Consider the following 15,400-nt stretch of genomic DNA (forward strand, 5'->3'; position numbering starts at 1 on the left):
ATTCACACATGCATATTTGCTTAAAAAGTTGCAAAAATGTGGCTGGCACAATAAAGGGACATCATTCTCAAAATCCCATATCAGAGCCCAGCTTAGTAAAAGGGACTCATACCTTTAGCTTATATTGTAGATACAGCCTTAGACTAGGCTCTGGGCTACAGCACCCTATCTGTAGAGAATGGTTATCCAACAGGTACATCGAGGGCCATATTGAAATAAAATATAATTGTACAATTATAGTATAATGTTCCATGTTGCTAGCCTTAGCTAATTGCACCAGTACCCTACAACTAACACATTTATTTGGGAATAAGCTGTCCACTGATAGAGGGGACAAAGTTGGCAACTGTCCCAGGGTCCAGTGATTCAAAGGGGCCCAGAACAGCAGAAGCAGTGGCTTTTAGAGCCTTAAGCCCTTGCAATTGCTGCAGGAACACCATGTGGTGCAATCTAGGCATCTCTTAGGGATGCCTGAGGAGGTAGCACCAGGAGAAGGGGCACGATAATTTATGTGATGCTGCCCCTTGCACGTGAGGCCCACTTCTTCCTGTGGCAGAGCCAACCTTGTCCAGGGGACAGCATGGCTGTCAGCTCCCCGGAGTACATGGAGAAGGTAGGGCAATCAGCTGATTATCTAAGGTATTGGTACACGAATGCAAGAAACCTGGGAAACAAACAGGAAGAATTAGAAGCCCTGGTACAATCAAAGAAGTATGATTTGATTGGAATAACGGAGACTTGGTGGGATGACTCACTTGATTATAGAACTGTCATGGGTATAGACTGTTCAGGAAGAACAGGCAGGGGAGAAAAAGGAGGAGGAGTTGCACTGTATGTAAGAGAGCAGTATGATTGCTCAGAGCTCCCTTATATACAGGAAGAAAAGTCTGCTGAGAGTCTTTGGGTTAAGGTTAGAGGCAGGAGCAACAGGGGTGATGTTGTGGTTGGTGTCTGCGATAGACCACTGGATCAGGTGGATAAGGTAAATGAGGCTTTCTTCACACAACTAAGAGAAGCTTCCAGATCACAGGCCCTGGTTCTCATGGGGGACTTTAAAATTCCTGACATCTCTTTGGAGACCCATACAGCAATACACAGACAATCCAGAAAGATTTTAGAGAATGTTGGAGATAACTTCCGGGTACAAGTGCTGAAGGAGCTGACCAGGGGCCATGCGCAGCTTGACCTGCTGCTCACAAACAGAGAGGAACTGGTAGGGGAAGTAGAGGTGGGTAGACTTGGGAAGCAGTGATTATGAGACAGTAGATTTCAGGATCCTGACCAAAGGAAGAAAGGAGAGCAGCAAAATACACATCCTGGACTTCAGAAGAGCAGACTTTGACTCTCTGAGGGTATGTCTACACTACCCCGCTAGTTCGAACTAGCGGGGTAATGTAGGCATACCGCTGTTGCAAATGAAGCCCGGGATTTGAATTTCCCAGGCTTCATTTGCATAAACTGGGCACCGCCTGGATGAGGGGATGAATTGCACCCTTAGCAAATTTGCGGATGACACTAAGCCTGGGGGGGGGGGGGGGGGGAGAGGTAGATACATTAGAGGACAGGGATAGGGTCCAGTGTGACCTAGACAGATTAGAGGATTGGGCCAAAAGAAATCTGATGAGGTTCAATGAGGACAAGTGCACAGTCCTGCACTTGGGATGGAAGTATCCTAAGCATTGTTATAGGCTGGGGACAGACTGGCTAAGTAGCAGTTTGGCAGAAAAGGAACTGGGGATTACAGTGGATGAGAAGACGGATATGAATCAACAGTATGCCCCTGTAGCCAAGAAGGCTAATGACATATTATGGTGCATTAGAAAGAGCATTGCCAGCAGATCTAGAGAAGTGATTATTCCCCTTTATTCTGCACTGGTGAGACCACATCTAAAGTACTGCATCCAGTTCTTCCCCTCCCCTCCACTACAGAAGGGATGTAGACAGATTGGAGAGGGTCCAGCAGAAGGCAACTAAAATGATTAGGGGGCTGGAGCACATGACCTACAAGGAGAGGCTGAGGGATTTGTGCTTATTTAGTCTACAGAAGAGAAGAGTGAGGTGGGATTTGAGAGCAGCCTTCAACTTCCTGAAGGGAGGTTCCAAAGACAATGGAGAGAGGCTGTTCTCAGTAGTCACGGATGGCAGAACAAGGAGCAATGGGCTCAAGTTGCAGTGGAGGAGGCCTAGGTTGGATATTAGAAAAAACTACTTCACTAGGAGGGTGGTGAAGCACTGGAACAGGTTACCTAGGGAAGTAGTGGAATCTCCATCCCTAGAGGTTATAAGTCTCAGCTTGACAAAGCCCTGGCTGGGTTGATTCGGTTAGGATTGGTCCTGCTTTGGCCAGGAGGCTGGACTCAATTATCTCCTGAGGTCTCTTCCAGCCTTATGATTCTATGATTCTATGAAGTGAAAACTTCAGCTTGGCAGTTACATATACTTATGCAAAGAAAGTGTTACATTATTATGTGTAGGATGAGTGCTAATCACGTCAGTTCAATCAGGGTGGATGGAGTCCCCTCCCAACAGTTATTGAGATGGTGTAAATATCAAAAAGGAGGGAAATTATTTTTGCAGCAATCTAGCTATATCACAGTGTTTATTTAGTTGCTCATTATATAAAACTGTCCAAAGAACTTCATTTTTATGTCTGCCTAGTGAGCATGAATTGTTATGTTTTCCTTCGAAATTACGAAGTAATTGAGTAGACCTATGACAAGAGGTTTAGAGGAAGGGCATCTCTATCAGTTCAGAGCACATCCCAACTCAGGATCAGAAAAGTGAGTTCTGATTTCTATGAGCAGCATACGTGCATTTTGAAAGAGACAAAAAAAAAGATACTACTGAATATAAAGTTAATGAACAATCTGTCCTCTTCACAAAGCATCAAAAAGCTGTCCTTTGAGAGTTTCTTCTTTTCTTTTGCAATTGATTTATGTGGCATGAAAAATAACAGATTGTACTGAACAATAAAGCCTGCCATACGTAGGAAGAGCACACAAAATATGCGTTTCATCTGATGAGGCCCACAAGATTGCAATCTTGTGGGAGCAATGAGAATGATCTAAAATAGTATCATTTTCCAGTCCTACCATTGTCCCAAAAGGAATTCATGTTGTGCTATTTTCTGTTCATTTTGCAATTTGCATCACAAGGACAAGATTTTCTAATCCTTCATGCATTTTGTGAAAAATAACACTCCACAGGACTATCTGTGGGCCATAGCAAAGCTGTATAATTTGATCAGTTGGTATGAGAGCACTGAAACAAATACATACTTGAATATGAATATTCGCATTTGAAGAGGCAAAATATACTTATGAATTCAGATGCCTTATTATTTTCTATAAATTTTTTTGTGTTTTTAAGACAGGCTTTAATCCTTCCCCTGCCACTGTTATACTAATTAAGCACTTTTACAGAATTGTGATTCCTGAATAACAGACAAGGGTATTTGTTTCTTGCTGTGCTGATTTCTTATGGCACCCAGAGCATAAGAGGAAGAGCTGATATAATAAAGGGATGAGTAGCATATAGTATTTATTAATATTAAATATATCAAAGTTAAACGTAGGATTCTTAGAGTAAGAAATGGGATACAATGGGAGAAAGGTTGAAAGAAGTAAGAGAAAAATACTAATGTTGAGATCAACAAACCTATAAGATGCAGGAATACTTTATATATGAAAAATAGGAAAAGAAATCAGTATCCTTTGAAGTGAAGCTGAGGACTTGCACTGATTGCATGTATTGCTCATGGACTTTATACACCTACAAAATGAAGGCCAAGTTTCGTTTCTCTTTTCTTCATCATTTTGTAATGAATGTGGACACTGTTCATTTGTAAATAGGCAGAAGAACAGTTGGGGGATGGAAATTAATGTAAATGTCTGAAAAAAGCCTATCCATTTTTTCTTTGAAAATTCAAATTTTAACCAAAAGTATTGTTCACAATTAGGAAATGCTGAGCAGCAATAGTCATGATGCAATAAGAACACCTTTTTTTTTTTTTTTATAAAATATATAAATGAACTAAAGACATGCCTATATTTTAGATTGTCATTTTAGGCCATGTGACACTTGATTTGCCTTGTGAAATAGTTTTCCTTTCTGAAGTTGATGGCCTGTATATGGCTATTCATATGTAATCACCATACCAGGTCTTTGTTTTATTTATTTATTTATGTATTTGTTTGTTTGTTTATATTGCAGTAGCTTACAGGAGCCAGTCATGGTCCATTGTACTAAGCACTATACAATCATGGACCAACATGACAAACTTAAATTCCCAAAAGTTTACAGTCTAAATATAAAACAAGAGACAACTGGTATATACACACTGATGGGTGACCACAAGGAAACAATTCTTATCCATGTTTTGTTTTTTATGAATCTATGTTCTCACCTTTACTCGGTACCTCTTTATCTTATACAAATGTATGATACTATTTTTAAGATAGTTGAATTATAGAAACCAAAGTATTCCACAGAATACTGAATTAAAATGAAATATACTGTAACCTCAGTATCTAGTGTTTCTCTTGGTAAGTATATGAAGGTGAACCAGAGTGATGGAATAATATTTTTGCGGAATTTTTAACACAGAATTTCCTGTTATTAAAAAAGGAAATTATTTTAGATGTCTGGCTGTTTCAGAGACAATATGAAGCATTAGAAAAGTGCCTTTTTACCAATAATTTATTAGTGAATAAATGCACAGAGAGAGCGTCAGTTTAACCATTTAAATGCAATTTCTGCACTCTTAGTAAACTTCCACACCAACTATTAGATGCTAAGGGAATCCTGCACCCAGGATCTTTTAGCCAATTTAGACATTCCAAGCCACATCAAACTCATGCTTACCACATTCATTCATAACAATCACAGTAATTCCCAATAATTTGTCCCAACAGACGCTCTTGGTAAGTTTTACTCTTGAAGGCTCCATCTACATGTTTGTTTTTTGTAGAAGATGAATGTAAATGAAGCTCTCATTAGCAAATCTCATGCTCTCATTTGCATATTCTCTTCCGATCCTTTTGCAGAAGATGTTTTTGCGAAAGAAACCCCGGAGTGTAGACAGGACCATTTTTCGGAAAAACCCTTTTGCACAAGATCCCTTATTCTTCAAAAACTGAGATTTACAGGATCTTGAGCAAAAGGGTTTTTTTCCCGAAAAAATGGCCCTGTCTACACTGTGATTTTTTTTGCAAAAACCTCTTCCGCAAAAAGGATCGGAAGAGAATATGCAAATGAGAACTTGAGATTTACTAATGGGCGCTTCATTTGTATTTCCTCTTCCCCAAAAAACAAGCAGTGTAGACAGAGCCTTAGAGATGCTGTGTCAGGAAATAAATCAATTGGGAAATGACCAATAGATAGTTGGTACATTCTGTAAAATACAAGAGTACTTTCACTGGGCTTTATTTTAATTAGTGTCCATCACTTACACACATCCACAATAGGTTAGTAACACCCTGAAAAATCCCACATTTATATTTACCAAGGTCTTGAGGAGGTCTTGAGTGATAACTGCCAAGGCTTCAGAGTCCGGTCCCCCATTTTCAGAAGAACTTAAAACAGGGGTGGGGAACCAATGGCCCTCAGCTTGCCTGGATCCAGATCTTGAGGTACGGGGCTCCCCCTCCCCAGCTTTGGGGAGCCTGTGCTGGCACTCCAGCCCCTCCCCTGCTATCCCACCATGGGGGTGGAGCACTCAAAATCTACTTGCCTGGGGGCCAGCAGCCCCTGACCCAAAAAAGGTTCCCCACTCCTGATTTAAGAGATGTCCAAGCAATCAAGTGTTCAATTGTCCATCAAACTCAGATTTCTTCCTTTTTTTATACCCAATGTGTTAGTATGGCATAAAAAACTGCTGAGCAGAAACTAAGTTAAGGGTAGAGATTTACAGCCTGTCAAGCAGGAAATTTTCCATCAGTCAGACAGTGGAACTTTACGTTAGTTAGTTAGTGAGGGTATGTCTACACTACCCCGCTTGTTCGAACTAGCTGGGTAATGTATGCATACCGAACTTGCTAATGAAGCCCGGGATTTGAATTTCCCGGGCTTCATTAGCATAAGCGGGGAGCCGCCATTTTTAAATCCCCGCTGCTTCGAACCCCGTGTAGCACAGCTACACGGGGCTCGAACTAGGTAGTTCGGACTAGGACTAGTTTCACGAGGAGTAACGGTAGTTCGGAATAGGACCCTAGTCCGAACTACCTAGTTCGAGCCCCGTGTAGCCGCGCTACACGGGGTTCGAAGCAGCGGGGATTTAAAAATGGCGGCTCCCCGCTTATGCTAATGAAGCCCGGGAAATTCAAATCCCGGGCTTCATTAACAAGTGCGGTATGCATACATTACCCAGCTAGTTCGAACAAGCGGGGTAGTGTAGACATACCCTTAGTTAGTTAGTTAGTTAGTTAGTTAGTTAGTTAGTTAGTTAGTTAGTTAAAGTACTCATTAAAGGCACTTTCTAATTATAAGGGTAGTTAAGCTCTTGAAATAGGCTTCTAAGGCAAAAGACAGAACTATGTAGCACTTTAAAGACTAACAAGATGGCTTATTAGGTGATGAGCTTTCGTGGGCCAGACCCACTTCCTCAGATCAATATGTGGAAGAAAATGCAGGCCCTGAAATCTTTACCACAGGAGGTTTTTAAAAACAGGCTGAACCAACACTTGTCAAGAATGGACAAAGTTTACTTGGTCCTGCTGTCACAGAAGGACCATCACTAGTCTTCATGACGTTTTAAGGTTTTTTCCACTCTTACATTTCCAAGATTTTACTATTTTAAATTTGACATTGATTGAATTGTAAATGAGTTGGAATATTCATTGTATACAGAAGTAGATCCATCACCTTCAGCCATGAGTGAATTTCTAATCCTTAATCCTTGATCCAATTAATATTGGATTGGGTATTTAGACCCAATTCCCCTTTATGAGAAGAGGAAACTGCAAACTGAAATCCACTGAGTTATCTACATTCTTTCATCAAAGGAGTCAGGGTAGCTTCTATCACAAAACAGTGTTTCCACTTGTCCCTTGGACACCTAAAATCTGTGAGGCAAGAGGAAAATGACTTCTTCATTCAACTAAGCTTCTGCTTGCTTTCTAGCAACAATGAAAGCACTGACTGCACTGCTATGGTGGTCTGCTGTTTGGGAGTAAGGGTATGTCTACACTACAGCGCTAATTCGAACTAAGCTAATTCGAATTAGCGCAGCTAGACTTAAAAATTAGTTCGAATTAGCGTTTTGCTAATTCGAACTAGCATGTCCACACAGAGTGGACCCTGAACCAGGCTTAAGGATGGCCGGAAGCAGTGCCAGCAGGGCATCAGAGGAGGACTTAGAGCGTGGAGATGCTGTCTCAGGCTAGCCGAGGGCTGTGCTTAAAGGGTCCCGACCCCTACCCCGGACAGACAGTTCTCAGGGTTCCCCGCTTGCAAAGCAGTCCTGGCTTGGAGTGCCCTGAGTGCCCACACTGGGCACATCACAGCACTTGGCCATCAGCCCGGCTGCACTTGCCACAGGCTGCCATCCGGGGGAGGGGGCAATCGGGGGGTTGCAGGAGAACTTCCACCCCGAGAAGCCCACAGAGCCAGCCCAGTCCTCCCCATCGGGGGCGCGTACCCCATTCCTCCCTCACCTCCTTCCACTTACCCTTCCGTAGCCCCCCTTCCTGATGTACAAAATAAAGAAAACGTGTGTTCAAAAATAGAATCTCTCTTTATTGAACAAAACTGGGGGAGACTGGGAAAAAGAGGTGGGAGAGGGGAAGAGAGAGGCTGGGAGAGGGGAGGGCAACTAACATGATCAGGGGTTTGGAACAGGTCCAATATGAAGAGAGGCTAAAGAGACTGTGACTTTTCAGCTTAGAAAAGAGGAGACGGAGGGGGGATATGATAGAGGTCTATAAAAGCAAGAGTGGTGTGGAGAGGGTGCATAAAGAAAAGTTCTCCATTAGTTCCCATAATAGAAGGACTAGAGGACACCAAAGGAAAGGAATGGGTAGCAGGCTTCAAACTAGTAACAGAAAGTTGTTCTTCACAAAGCAAAGAGTTAACATGTGGAACTCCTTGCTGCAGGAGGCTGTGAAGGCTAGAACTAGAACAGAGTTTAAAGAGAAGTTAGACCAAGTCATGGAGGTTTGGTCCATGGAGTGATATTAGCCAGGGGGTAGAAATGGTATCCTTGCCCAAAGTTTGTGGAAGGCTGGAGATGGATGGCACAAGACAAATGGCTTGGTCACTTTCTTTGGTCTATCCCCTCCAGGGTACCTAGGGTTGGCTGCTGTTGGCAGACAGGCTACAGGACTAGATGGACCTTTGGTCTGACCCAGTACGGCCATTCTAAGCTCAGGGCTCAGGGTCTGGGGTCTCAGTGGACCACCTTTATTTTCATGCACACCTGCTCCTGGGTGGCCAGCCTGGCAGCTATCCTGCCCTAGACGGCCACTTTCCTGTGCCTAGTGCGGAGTTCGTACACGAGGTCCACGATGTCTGCACTAGACCAGGCGAGTGCCCGCCTCTTGCGGTCCTGGCCAGGCTCCCGAGAGCTGCCAGCCTGGTCCCGGGAAGAGGTGAAGGGCTGGAGGGCATCGGGTGTCTGGCTCATGGTGTGCCAGGTGCAGGGTCTCCTGGCTGGGTGCTGGCAGGCTTTCACCTGGCATGGGCACCGTAGTCAGCCCGTGCCCCTTTAAGGGCTCCGGGGCCGGTGGGGGGGCATACGAGTTTCCCTGGTGGTGCCCAGAGTGGCCACCAGGGAAAGCTGGGGAGGGCTAGCCTCCCACTAGTTCGAATTAAGGGGCTACACAGCCCTTAATTCGAACTAGTAAGTTCGAACTAGGCTTAGTCCTCGTAGAATGAGGTTTACCTAGTTCGAACTAAGCGCTCCGCTAGTTCGAATTAAGTTCGAACTAGCGGTTTGCCTGTGTAGCGCCTATGAAAGTTAATTCGAACTAACGTAGACATACCCTAATAGATTGGGAATAGACTCCACATGACTTCTCTCTTTCCCCAAGGGTAAGATGGAGAGAGGGGCAAAGTGATGGTCTGGTGCTCGGTGATTCAAAAGGAGCAGGAATAGCAGTGGTGGGAGCCCCAGACCTTTAAAATCACCACCAGAGCAATACTCAGCACGCTCCAGGAAGCTTTAAGGGCTGGCTCGGCGGGGGGTAGGAGGAGGAACACCGTGGCGTGTTCTGGATAGCACTGAGCGTTGGCTATGCCAGGTCTGCCCCTTATTCCTGATGCCCCACACCATCTGAGAGAGCAGAGCCAGATCCCTGTCTTGCCCAGGGTCCCAGCAATTCTTTTGGGCCTGTCTGTTGATTCCAGAGGCCATGTCACTACAGAACTAAGTAACAGCTTTTGGGAGCTGTATAAGAATATGTCTACACTACAGCACTAATTCCAACTTACTTAATTCGAATTAGTTAATTAGGGAGAACTTCCACCCTGAGGATCACTAACAGTTTCCCAGGTCTGCCTCACTGGGGGCTTGTGCCCTATTCCTCCCTCTCGTCCTTCCACTTACCCTTCCCTAGCCCCCCCTTCCTGATGTCAAATAAAAGACACGTATTTTCAAAAATAACAACTCTCTTTATTCAACACAACTGGGGAGGGGAATGAAACTCTGGGGAGATGGGGGAAAGGAGGTGGGAGAGGGCAGGAGAGAGGGTGAGAGAGGGGAGGGGGAAACATGGGAGAAGGGAGCTGGAAGGGGGAAGCAAGGGAAAGAAGGGGGAGGGGAAGCTCAGGGTTGGGGGTCTCAGGGATCAGGGGTGGGGGTCTTGCCAGTCCAACCACCTCCCAGCACGGCGAGGGAGGGGGCCTCGGTGTCCCCGGAGGGATGGGGTGGAAGGTGTGGAGGTTGAGGTGGGGGATGTGGACATTGAGGAGGAGGATGTGGAGGTTGAGGAGGAAGCAGAGGGAGGGGGGACAGGAGTGGGAGGAGGGACAGTAGTTGAGGGGGCAGCTGGAGCAGGACCGGCATGGGGCACCATGCTCTGCAGCAGGGCCTGCAGGTTAGCATTTCTGGCTCGGTCCTCAGCCAGCTGCTTCCAGTGGAGCTGCAGGTCTTCCCGCATCCAGGCCTCAACGGTGCGGTGCAGGGCTCGCAGGGCCCCCAGGTGCTGGTCTCAGTACTCCTGCCGTGTGGTGGTGATCTGGAGCAGGCTGCGGGTGCAGGAGCATGTCCCGGGCGGGGTGGTGCACCCTTCACGAGCAGCTGGTGCAGCTGTAGAGAAAGAAGAGAAGTGGTCAGTTCTCCCGGGGGACATAGTGGATGATGCCCAGCCCACCCCGCGATGTGAGGGCGACCATGCCCTGCACCGTCAGAGCCACTGTGCTTGCACAGAAGCCATGGTCAAGATGTCTGGCTCTCCCCGGGACTGGGAGCTGCCCCAAGACCGCACCCATGCCCCTGGGGGAGATGTTCCCTGCCTCTGTGTAGAGGGGGTGTGTGAAGGGAGGGCGTCCTGGTGGGTCCCGCCCCGGGGTCGGGAGCATGTCAGGTCTCTTCACACATGCATGTGCCTATTGGGCCACGGCCCCTGGATGTCACGCAGCCAGAGCCAGCTGCCCAAGGGTAGAATGGCACGTACTCGCACATGCACAGGTGGCTGCATGATCCGTGGGAGACATGGCCAACATGAACGGTCCCTGGTCTCCCTCCCACCTCCTCCCCCGGGCAGGGGACCGTGCTGGCACTTACCCAGTATGGCCTCCCTGGACGACCCAGCCAACTCCGGTGCTGGAACAGCTGGTGGTGGCCCTTCCGTACACTGGGGTTAGGGCTCTCCAGTCCTGGCTCGCTGCCTCCTGGGCTGGCACGCACCGCCCCACTCCCCAAGAGTTGGTCGAGGGTGGGGAAGCAGGGGTAGGTGGCAGCCCCTGCTGAGGTGCTGCCCCTGGTGGCCCTGGCGTACGCCTACCGCAGCTCCTTAACTTTCACGCGCACCTACTCCTGGGTGCACCTGCGTCCCTTTCAGGTCATGGTGGCCGCTATGCAGACATAGACGGCTGCGTTCCTCCTCCTAGTGCGGAGATCATGGACGTTGGGGGCCTGTCCCCAAACCTCAATGAAGTCCATGACCTCCGCACTAGTCCAGGAGGGCGCACGCCGTCTACGGCCCCTGGCTGGCCCCTGGGTGCTGGGGGTGGGCGGGGGATGGCTGGCTGTCACTGTCTGCCTTGCTCATCCTGGAGCCACTGGGTCAGGGGCAGAGACTGCTGTCAGGGCTGGCTCTGGCAAGTGCCATCTGGCCAGAGTCTACCCCTTTAAGGGCCCCAGGGCTGGGGAAGAGGAGAGGAGTTTTCCTGGTTTGGCCCAGAGTGGCCACCAGGGGGGACCTGGGAAGGGATTGCCTCTAGCTAGTTCGAATTAAGTGGCTACACAGCCCTTAATTCGAACTACTTAATTCGAACTGGGCATTACTCCTCGTAGAATGAGGTTTACCTAGTTTGAATTAAGCGCTCCGCTATCTCAAATTAAATTAGAAATAGCGGTTTGCATGTGTAGCCCCTATTAAAGTTAATTCGAACTAATGACTGTTAAGTTTGAATTAACTTTGTAGTGTAGACATATTCTAAGAGACATATCCTGAGCTCAGTTGAAGCAAAACATTGAGGGGCTGTTGAAATCTTTGTAATGATTTGTCTCTGGACTTTTTTTTTTAACTTCCCTCATCTGCTGAATCTGTAGACTTGCAAATCTGCTGCTCTTTGTTTAGGTATTTGCCTAAAAAATGCTAGAAATTCATAATGCTTAACAATACAGGTATATCTTTTGAGTTTCAAAATGTACTTTTACTTTTGGGCTTTATAGTGGACTGAAATATATCTAAAATGCTACCATATCATGCACATAACATTATGCAGAATTTTCTTAAAAGATGTTGATTCTGCAGATTGAATTTGATTTTTGATTTGGAACTCATAATAATTAGAAGCCTTATTTCCTTTAACAAAAACTGAAAAAGCCTTCTTAAAAGACCTGACAACAATATTTCCTGATAGCTTCAGAAAAACTTTTATAAATTCCTCTGCTTTTGTTTTTCCTTTGTGTGTTTTAGGGAAGTATTTCCACTTGTGATCTGTGAGAAATTATTCTTTGAACTTATTTCAGGAAGCTGGAATATTTTTAACTACCAGAGACAGAGTCCACGATCTTCTTTTCACGTCTTAGTGAAGAAAAAACAACATCCGTGCTTTGATGACTTGTATTTACCAGTGCTGAGCAAGAAATCATTGGTTTTGAGCTACATTTAATAATGAAGTTCATGATTTTTCTGCGTGCTTCCTTGTAATCAACAATCTTAGCATTGCCTTAGGGTAAATGCTTTAAACTGGTTTCATATTCTGCTTAAGTTCCACTTCCTGACCTTTTTATCATTGCATCTATTGCTCTAATTAAGAATTGCCCTAAAGCATTTTGTTTGCTTATAGTACAGAATGTATTGATGTAGCACAAAACAGATCTTCATACTGAGGAGTTTCAGGGAGAAGAAAACCTACCTATTTTGACAAATTTAGTACCTAATGAGCCCAACACGTTGGCTGAAATCGGGATACTTTGAATTATGGAATGGAGGTGGAACAAATGTTTCATTTGATTATGGATTTTTTGGTAGTGATTCTACCACAACAGTTTATTACTAAGAGGCCTGTTTAAATTAAACCCTTAAAAATTGCAATAAGTGCACCCATTAGTTGACTTTATGATTTCCATTACAATAAATACAATAAATAGCAATAATGATAAACCAAGAATGTAAGAGTCTGAATGATACATTGGAAAATGGTGGTGTCTATGTACATCTACACAACAGCATTATCTTGGAATAACATCAGTTATTCCGAAATAACATAGAATCATAGAATCATAGAATACTAGGACTGGAAGGGACCTCAAGAGGTCATCAAGTCTAGTCCCCTGCCCTCATGGCAGGACCAAATACTGTCTACACAGCAAGCTCGTTATTTCAAAATAAATTCAAAATAATGGGCTTCTTTCTCCAACTTCTGTAAAACTCATTGTCTGAGGAGTAAGGGAAGTCAGAGGAAGAGTGACTATTTTCAAATAAGTGCTGTGTAGATGTGCCCAAATTCAAAATAAGATATTCTGACTTACGCTACACAATTTGCATAGCTCAAGTTGCGTAGCTTATTTTGAGTTTAGTTCTGCTGTGTAAACGTACCCTATGGGTATGTCTACCCTGCAGTGTAAGACTAGGTTTAGTGAAATTCAAATCAGCAGAACCTGAGTTGACATATTGTTGACCCTAGGGTAAGAATTTTCTCTTCAGAGCAGTGCTCCAGCCTCTACACTGCAGTGCACAGACCTGAGTCCAAGTAACCATATTCCATATTTCCTAGCATCCCTCTGAAATGTGGGCACTCTAGTCCTTTGTTTGTGGTGCAATTTGGGAAAACTTGACTTTTCTGAGCCAGTGGTACTGAGTCTACACTACAATACAATAGGGTTTGATCCCTGGGTCCCAGCTCGATTCATGTTCTTTCTTGAACCCTGCGTTGAAGCTGTGGATAAGTCCAAATTGTATGTAGATTAAAGGGGGAATAGGCTGGAGGCTGAGGTTTGAAGAGTTTACATTGTGGTGTACATATATATTGTATAACCAGTAATAAGAAAAAAAATGAATAGAGAGTTTTGGAAAGCAAATAAGACAGTAGATTTTGGCCATGCTAAGCCTGTGCTGCAGCAAGCCTCTCTCTGATACATGTGAAAAGATAGTTGGAGATGATAGCTGGAGATGTGTTAGGTATTAAGTCCAATAGGGTATGTCTACACTACCCTCCTAATTCGAACTAGGAGGGTAATGCAGGCATACTGCACTTGCAAATGAAGCCCAGGATTTGAATTTCCCGGGCTTCATTTGCATAAGCCGGGCGCCGCCATTTTTAAATCCCGGCTAGTTCGAACCCCGTGCTGCGCGGCTACCCGTGGCACGGAGTAGCTAGTTCGGATTAGACTTCCTAATCCGAACTAGCTGTACTCCGCATTCCAGGATCAGGTCCGCTGCAAAATCAAGGACCTGTGGCAGGCCTACTCCATGGACCACATCCTGAGGGCTCACGCAGTCCATGCCCCCTAGGTGGTGATCAACTCCAGGACAGAGGGACCCATCCCTGACAAAGAGGAGGAGGAGGAGGATGCCGACAGCCAGGAGCCTGCAAGGAGCCTGCCCAGGACCCAGAACCCCTGAAGCACCCCAAAGAGCAGATCGGCTGTGTCGTCCAAGGCCGGGGAGGGCTCCACATGTGAGTGCCATCATGCTCCCCTTCTGTGTATGGAGGGGTGGGGGTAGAGGGAGCCCAGGGACCGTGCGCCTGGGCCTGGCCCACCATGGAGCAGCAGCTAGGTATCATGCAGGGGCCCTGGCCCATTCCCCACATGCCGACCTCATCCTGCAGAGTGGGGCTGGGTTTCACCCACCTTGTCCCTAGGGAGAACTGACCACTGCTCTTGTTTCACCACGGCTGCAGCACCTGGGACTGCAGGGTGCACCACCCTGCCTGCAACAGCCACCTGCACCCAGGCCAGCAGGTGCACCCGCAACCTGGAGAACTACCACCGGCAGCACCTGCGGCTACTGGAGCACCAGCTCCGCACCCAGGAACACTGGGTCCGGGAGGACCTGCGGCTGTGGCAGTGGAGCTTGGAGGAGCTGGAGCAGCAGAGCCGTACCCTTAGAGATCACCTCCAGACCTTGGTGGACAGGTTCCTGCCTCCTCCTGCTCCAGCCCCTGCAGCCGTCCCAGCTCTCACTCCTCCTCCCACCCCTGCTCTCACTCCTGCTTCCTCCGTACCCCTTGTCCCTTCTGCCCCACTCTCCACACCCACTCCCCTGACACCCCCGCACCTGCAGTGCTGTGAGATGGGAGAGCCAGCAGGACCCCCAACCCTGAGCTTTCCCTTCCCTTCCTCCCCTTCCTCCCCCTTCCAGCTTCCTCCTCCAAGTTTTCCCCTTCCCCTCTTCCACCCTCATTCCTCCCTCCCCCCACCCCAGTTATGTACAATAAAGAGAGGGTTTTTTTTGGCAAAACAGGCCTTTTTATTGTACATTAGGAAGGGGGGTTAGGGAGGGGAAAGGGGATGGAGGGGAGGGTGGAAGAAGGCCCCAGTGGGGCATGCAGGGAGAGTTCAGTCCTCCTCCAAGTGAAAACTCTCCTGCAGGGCTTCCCAGGTCTGGACAGGCCCCCGCTGTGCCTCCCAGATGGCAGCGGTGTGGGGCTGCATGTATTGGCCAGCCATGCGCTCAGCCTCAGCCATCCAGGCTGGCAGGAAAGTCTCCCCCTTCCGCTCACATAAATTGTGCAGCACGCAACATGCTGCCACCACGGGAGGGATATTGTTGACAGGTGAGGAGGCACC

The sequence above is a fragment of the Pelodiscus sinensis genome, chromosome 1 (assembly GCF_049634645.1).
Source record: "Pelodiscus sinensis isolate JC-2024 chromosome 1, ASM4963464v1, whole genome shotgun sequence".
NCBI lineage: Eukaryota > Metazoa > Chordata > Testudines > Trionychidae > Pelodiscus > Pelodiscus sinensis.